The following is an 8,259-nucleotide window of genomic DNA, read 5'->3' on the forward strand; positions in this document are numbered from 1 at the left end:
TTTTTCTCAATTCTTGCATGCATGGAGCGCAATCAGCACTCTCTTCGTCCGTTCCTCAGCGTTCCTGTTCCATCGGAATTGACAGTCCAGAATTGTGCCAAGGTACTTTGCTTCGTGTGATAGATGAAGCTGCACTCCATCCAGTGTTGGTGGAGCAAAGACGCCGAGCTTACGCTTCCTAGTGAAAATTACCAGTTCCGTCTTTTTTGGGTTTACACCAAGGCAGTTCGCCTTGGCCCAGCGTGACAGCTTTCCATAAGCTCCCAGATTGTTGACGAAAATTTCCCGGAAATCAATATCACCACGTCGTCCGTATACGCTACGACTTTGATACCTTTTCCGTCCAGTTCCATCAATATAACACCAGTTGCCAACTTAACATGACATTCCTGTGTTACCTCCTTTACGGAATTCTTTATTGAAAATTCAAATTTAAAGAATTTGTATTAATTTTTAAATTTATGTCGTTATGCCGTTAACTGCATGCATTTGTAATAGATGACATTGGTGACAATTTCTTGCTTAGTGTGCCCTATTTTGTTGTGCCGCAGTTTTTGTTGACAAAATGATAATCATTTTCATAACTCGGATAAAATGAAATTTTTGTATTTAAAAAGGCTCAGAATTCCATTAAATTTTATATAAAAAGTGAACAAAAAGTGTTAATAAACAGTTAAAATAATTTATTACTGACAGAAAATAGTGATTCTGGGATATTTTATAACTTTTTCATTATTTTTTTTTTTTTTTTTTTTTGTGTTTTAAGTTATTGGCCCGCCTCCCGATTGTCGAGTGTTAACAGCGCCACCACCAATTATGCAGACTTCGTCTACGTGCCTTCATTAGATTTTGACGTTGATTTCTCTGATGAATTTTGTGATATCATATAGGTGTTCCCAATTGTGCTTGCGTATGAAATCCTCCACGGTGAGAATTTCACGAAAAGTTCCGAATTTAGCTCTGACGGTGGTGTGCTTTGTGCATTCAAACAGAATATGTGATACGGTGTCTTCCACACCACAAGACGAACAGCTGGCTGAATCGATTACCTTCATTTTAGCTAGAGTGCTGCTGCTAAATGAGTGGTTACTTAATACTCGGTTTATAATTTTTTGATCATTAGGATGAAGTTTTGATTTGTGGAACCATGGTTTTTTGATGGTATGATTGAAAATTGTGAAAAAATGTGAGTTACCATTTTCGGCTAAATTTTGATAATCCTTGCACCAATCTTCCCAAATGTTTTCTTTGATGATATTTATGGCATCTTTGAGCGGCCATTTTATAGAAATTAACAAACCATTGTGCTCAGCATTTTTGGCGGCTTTGTCAACTTGCTCGTTGGGGTCAATGTTTACATGACCTGGAATGAATTGCAGTGTGGTATGGATAGATGCAGTGTTGATGATATTAATGAAATCGTCGATTAAGTAATTCCGATGTTTTTTAGAGGTTATGGCTTGAATACCACTAAGACTGTCTGTCAGGATGGCTATTTTCGTCAAGCCTTTTTCTCTTGCATATAATACCGTTTGCCTGAAAGCAAGAATCTCTGCCGACATTGAAGATAATCTTTTATTTGTGTAAAATGCGTGAGTAGCGCCACTGTCTAGATGGAGAAAAGCTGCGCCAGAGCAGCTATTCGTCACTGATCCATCCGTGAAAAATACATGGTGACCTGATTCTTGAAGTTCGGCCAGTCTTTGTTTTATAAGTTGTTGAATTACGTCTTGGTTAGCGCCTGCTTTGCTTTTGACTATCCCCTTGAAAAAATCGGTATGTGTGGCTAGAAGTTTGCATGGTGTTGGGACTGATTTGGTTGTTGCCACGTCATCAATAATATCTTGAAATCTGGAATATACCATAGAATAACTTGTACTACCTGCTGAGAGGCTTGTCGCATATTGTAGACCGGGAAGATTGAAGGCCTTGGTTTTTAAAAGTTCTTTGGCTGTGGCTAACTGAAACCTCCATGTTGGGGGAAGTTCGGCAGCTAGGTGGTAGATTATAGGCGTAGGTGTTGATCTTATAAGGCCAAGTGATTTTCTTAAAAACTTTTGTGTGCACGTTTTAATTTTGTTTGCTGACGTTTTGGTTAGATTTGATAGAGCAGTAGCTCCATATTCTAACTTGGCTCTTGCAAAAGCCTTGTAAAAGTGTATTGCCTTGGCCGGCGATATGCCAAAGGTACAACCACTTAGAATTTCCAGGAATCTGTTATTCTTGTTTACCATTTCTGTGGCATTATCAATATGCACCCTTGCCGTACCACTGGCTGATATAATTAGGCCCAGATACTTGATGTTTGAGGATTGGTTGATGGCGGTACCATTAATTGAAATGTTGAGTTCTCTAGGTCTCTTCGAGAAGTGGATGGCGTTAACTTTTTCCATGTTGAAGCTCAGGGACAGTTTGGAGCATTCACTATGGAGTTTCATGATGCTTTCTACCAGTAAGTTTCTTGCTTTTTCAAAGTTTTTATCCTGACACACCAGGAAGAAGTCGTCTGCAAATTGGAAGAGTTCAATTCCAGGCTCAACGATTACATGCAGCGAGGATGTATAAATATTGAAGAGTATTGGACTGAGCCCACTACCTTGCGGTAGACCCTTTTTCACCGTCCTGACACTATTTCCTAATTCAACTTGTCTATTTGACATGCCGTCAACAATCCATTTGATAATGTGTGTGTTAAAACCTTTTTGGAATAAAATGAGCGCCAGTTTGGTGATGCTGGTGTTGTCAAAGGCTTTCTCCACGTCAATACATGCAGCCACCACATATCTCCCGTTTCTTTTATGGAAATTAATAGTATTTATAACATCGTTAATACAGGTGGTTGTTGATCTTCCCGGTCTGAAAGCATATGACCTTGCTGGTATTGTTGAATTTTCCTCAGCGTGATTTAAGATTTGTTCTTTGATTGCACTTTCTAGAATTTTTTGGGAAGTGCACATTAGTGCTATAGGCCTGTAATTTTCCACCAAACTGAGGTCTTTGCCCTTTTTTGGGATAGGGGAGATCCTAATCCTTTTCCATGTTTCCGGAAACTCACCCTTGTTCCAAATTTCCAGGAGTACGTCAAAAAATTTCTGCTTTTCCTTTTGGTTCAGTGAATTTATCATTTGATATGTGATTCTGTCGGGGCCTGCAGCTGAGGTGGGGCTTCTTGATGCTAAGAATTGCTCGAATGTAGCTGATTGTAAAGCTGGCCTTTCACTTATGATGTTTCCGAACGAGGGTGGTTGCTCCGAAGGGTTGGCTGCCGTAGACTGCACTATGAAGTCTAAATATTTTTCTTTTTGGCTGTCGTCCCATGCGTTATTTATGGGCTTTGTTTTTCCATACTTCTTGATGTTCTTTAGCTTGGTCCACATTTCCTTGCTGGAACAAGGGTTGGTGAGCTGGCTTAGTAGTTTCCTGAAGTTTCTACGCTTTTTCTTTTCGATTTTCCTATAAAGCTTTCTCTCCACTTCTCCTAACTCCAAAGCATGCGTCCACAGTCTGGTTTCTTCATACAATCTTCTGGCAGCCGTGCGTTCGTCGTATAAAGCCTTGATTTCGTCATCCCACCACGGTTTGGGAACAAATCTGTTCCTTGGGTCAAGAGAAATGGTACACTTTTTGATGATGTTATTTATGTTTCCGTAAAAGTCAGATAAATTCTTCCCTACCTCCATATTGTTTACTTGGTTAAGTACCTGATGTGTGAGCATAATTTTGCTTTTTTTGGGATTGTTTGGGATGTTTTGAAGGCTGATAAGTATGGGGAGATGGTTACTGTTTGAAATTTTGAAATTGATGGTTTTCCAACTGACCTGGATATTTGCTTGGTTGATGAAAGACAAATCGATTGCCGACTGCGAACTGTTAGTTGAAAAGGTGTAAGCACCAGTATTAAGACAGTAAAAACTGTTTTCTTCTGCATTTTGAGCAACAATATTCCCATATAGATCCGTTACTGAGTTGCCCCAGTCTGTTGATTTAGCATTGAAATCTCCCATGATTATAGTTGTGCCAGTTAATTCACTTGCTGTTTCAAAGATATTTTTCACCACAGTTTGGTATACATCACGACGCTGGTTTGGTGGAATGTAAACTGTAAAAATATTGAGGTTTTGTTGTAGGTTGAGTGTTTTAACTCCTACTATTTCAAAGTCAGGGTTCGTGTTTATTAGGCTGAATTTGATACCTCTTTTGATCAGCAGGCCTACGCCACCGTAGCCATCAGCTCTGGCCTTGCTGACAAAATTATAGTGACAAAAACTGGCATTTGTATTATCCTTGACCCATGTTTCGGAGAGACCTGCAATATCAATGTTGTTGTTTTCTAAAAATAATTCTAGGACATCTTTGTTTTCTTTTTTGCTAACGCTTTGGATATTGTATTGAAGTAAAATCATAATAAGGCTGTATGGTAGAAGAAATAAAGAATGAGCTTAATCACTTACTTGATTAGCTTCCAATTTGTCCTGCAAACTGTTGCTAATTATGAACGTATGTAAGTTAATTATTTGATTTGTGATTTTTTCTTTAAGGGCGTTTAGAATTCGTAATTGACTGTTGGATAAAGTGCTATCGTTAGAGCCAGCAATCGCATTTATCTCCTTTTCTATTTCGGTTAGAAATCTCTCTAGCTCCGTCACCTTGTTCGCGTTGTTTAGCGCAACGCCATTAGGAGCAATAAAGATTTCTTCCGAGGAAAGGGCATTTTGATATTCTTGCATAGTCTTTTTTGCATTGGCTTCCTCTCTCAATCTGTTTTGATTGTTTTTCGCCACCTTGGCGAAGGAGTTAAGGGCGTGTAGTTGCTTGGCTGATTCTGTAGTGTTGTTTTGGAGATCCTGCTTGCTGCCATTATTTATGGTTTTAGCGCTTTTGTTGGGTAGAGGTGGAAAGGTTACTTCCGGATTGTCTTCTAGTAAATGGAATTTGTTATTGAAGAGTTGTGGATATTTCCGCTTAACTTCGCCCTGCGTTAGGTTTTCAATTGTCATTACTTTTTTCATTTGGTATGCTTCTTTTCTGGCCGGGCAGCTCTTATCTAGAGGAGAATGCTGTCCTTTGCAATTTGGGCATTGAATTATTTCAGCACAGTTGGCGTTTTCCGCGTGTGCGGTGAAACATTTTTTGCAAAGTTCACGCTTTTGCTTACAATGGTCCGCGAAGTGATTGAAACGGTAACATTTGTAGCACTGTCCAAATGCAATGAAGTGCTTAACTTCTCTTTTGGTGTATTCGAAGAATCTTACACTTTTGGGCATTTCCAAGCCTCTGAACATAATTTTAACTCTAGGGGTAGGCACCATTTCCCCTTTTTCCCTTCTATTCATCCTGGTGACGCTAAGAATTTCTACATCAGATTGGATGGCATGGTACAGTTCGTCCTGCGTGAGATCCAATGGAACTCCAAAAATAACTCCTATTTTTGACACAAAGTGAGCGAATATCTTGCCGATATAGCCTTCGTTTCTCAGAGCTTGGCTGCTGGCTAAGATGTTCGCCTCCAATCCATTGCGACATGTAATTTTGGCTCTGGCGAAACCTATTTTGGTTATTTCCAATATACCTGGTAAACCTAGTTGTTTGCAGAGCCTGGCCAGTGAGATGGTATTTATGGGCATAAATTTGTTTGCGGCATCAGCTTTGTCGATATAGACCACAAATGGTCCCTTATGGTCTCGATCGTATCTATAGCTATAATTGTTTGCAGGTTTGTCACTCACCTGTTGACTGGGCGGTATTATTTGAATTGATGAAATTGAATTACTTGACGAATTGTCCATGTTTGCTGTTTTCCCGGATGTATTGATTCTTAAATCCGCAATATTGTTGTCACCCGCATCAGGACGTGGTTTTTTTGCGGAATTGCTTCTGCTGCTGCTTCGGCTTCTGTCCCTGTTTTTGACAATTTGCCTGCTGTCAGGCCTTGCAAGTGGAGGGGGGACGTTAACTCCCTCCTCCATTTCACTTTCCGTTACCTTTTCTTAATTGTGTAAGAAGTGACGCTACCACTACACCGAAAGAAGCACTGGGTACACAAGGGAGATGGCAATAGACGCGCACAGGACCGTTAAGCACGCCTGCTTGGTTAAAATTGCAATTATACTTTTTTCTTCTTTTGTTTTTTGGGAAAAATAAATTAAAGTTTAGGTTTGATGCACTTAATGTTAAATGAATGGTGGACGAAATTTGTGTATAATGGCCAAGGATGTCAGATGAATTAAATTATGGATTGGTTATTGTTAATTTTGAATTTTGATTAATTATGAATAGTAGAATTGTTTGAAGGCACTGTACTGATTTGTTTTAGCACTGTATAAATTAAAATTAGTTTTGATGCACTTAATGTTAGATGAATGGTGGGCGAAATTTGATTATAATGGCCAAAGATGTTAGATGGAGTAATTTATGAATTGGTTATTGTTAATTTTGAATTTTGATTAAGCATGTAAAGTAGAATTGTTTGAAAGCACTGTACTGATTTTGTTCTAGCACTACCACCGGTCGCCGCGCGAGCGAGATAGCGATAGACGCTCACTTTTACCGTTAGGCACGCCACTCACGATACCGTTTAACGAATTTTTTGGAAAAGATGAAATGGAAAAATTTGATGAATTTTGATGAATTTAGTTAAATTTAATAAACGTTTTTAATGAAGGTTATTGGTGGGCACATGTAATCTATTGTTTTTGTATTTCAATATTTGTGCACATTGATATTGGGAACACCTTAAAATGTCACGGCACAGTTTTTGATTGTTTTATTTTAAAATCTTTTTTTAATTGAAATTTCACGGCACTGTTTTGATAGATTTAATTCTATTTTAATTAAAAGCATAAATTTTCTGTTTTTTAAACAGAAAAAACACTATTGTTTGTGATCGAGTTGATCAGGCACTACAGTTTCTTTGGTTGGTTTGGATCTTTAACACTTTTTTATTTTTCCAACGCGAGCGCTTTTCGGTTTCACTTGTTTCCTCGACGAGTTATACACAGCGAAAACTTTTTCATTAGGTTGGTTTTGAAAATGAAAGTTTGCAAATGAAATTGTAATAGATTAATGACATATCAGTAATGCAAACGGAATGCATTGTGAAAAAATATTCAACAAATGTAAAAAACACTAAAATTTGTTTGGACTATCTGCAATTATGTGATTATTCCCGCGAAAACTGGAAATGTTCGGTAAGTGATGATATATAATTCAAATAGATGAATTTGTAAGATTGATGATCCTTAATTCTAGTTCGATCAAAGCGATCACAACAAATGCATTTATGGACAAAACAGACATGTCGACTCGATGTATAAACAATTGAACTGCGTCCTGTTTTGAACAGAAATATATCAATTTTAAATGGAGGTAAGGAGTAGCTACATTCGATTTTCAAAATTCAAAAAAGGATCAAGTAATGTATAAGGCCCGGTCGGGTATGAACTATTAGCACAAGTAGTCAGTCATAAGGTCCTGATTACAACGACATTTTTTTGCGGAAGTCTATATAATCTGGCAACCAGCCTTCGGGCAGGTGTTTTCGTCGGATGTCAAAACAAGCTGATCAGCAGAATATAATTTTAAATGAAAATATACTGAACTTTTGAGATCCATTTTTCAGCAAGCAGGAACTTCTTTGTAAACAGGAATTCAACTACTTTAAGAAGATATCCATTGTAGTTAATTTTAAACGAATGGGAAATACATTGGTTCTAATCGAAATATACCATTGCAAGGAGCCCATCAAGTATTATTGACATCAACACCAACTATATTGGAGATTCCTCAGTGAGAAGATAGATAAGTAAAAGTATTCTAACTGAAGAAGATACTAATTTATGAAAAGAATGCTCCAGACAGTTTTAGTGGGGAAATACATTAGTCTTTTATAAACAAAATCTTCTATATACAAGATCCTTGATTTATTAATTAAGAACCATATTAATATTGATCTATATTTGAAATATAGTTGCATTCCTATTTGAGTGTTACCCTTGGTATTTTGTATTAGAAATATCAACTCTATTAATATTGATCTATATTTGAAATATAGTTGCATTCCTATTTGAGTGTTACCCTTGGTATTTTGTATTAGAAATATCAACTCTATAAATGTAAATGATCAATGGACTTCTCTATGAAAAACCCATTATAGTACTCGCAGCATTAATCACTTTTAGATCCAAAGTGCTTTTAGATAAAATTACATTCAGATATTTCAAAATCGTTTTAGAAATAGCAAACATTGCAGACTCAAGGTTT

This window comes from Musca vetustissima, unplaced genomic scaffold, assembly GCF_032173495.1.
Source record: "Musca vetustissima isolate MV318-11 ecotype Yass unplaced genomic scaffold, APGP_CSIRO_Mvet_v1 utg11963, whole genome shotgun sequence".
Classification (NCBI taxonomy): domain Eukaryota; kingdom Metazoa; phylum Arthropoda; class Insecta; order Diptera; family Muscidae; genus Musca; species Musca vetustissima.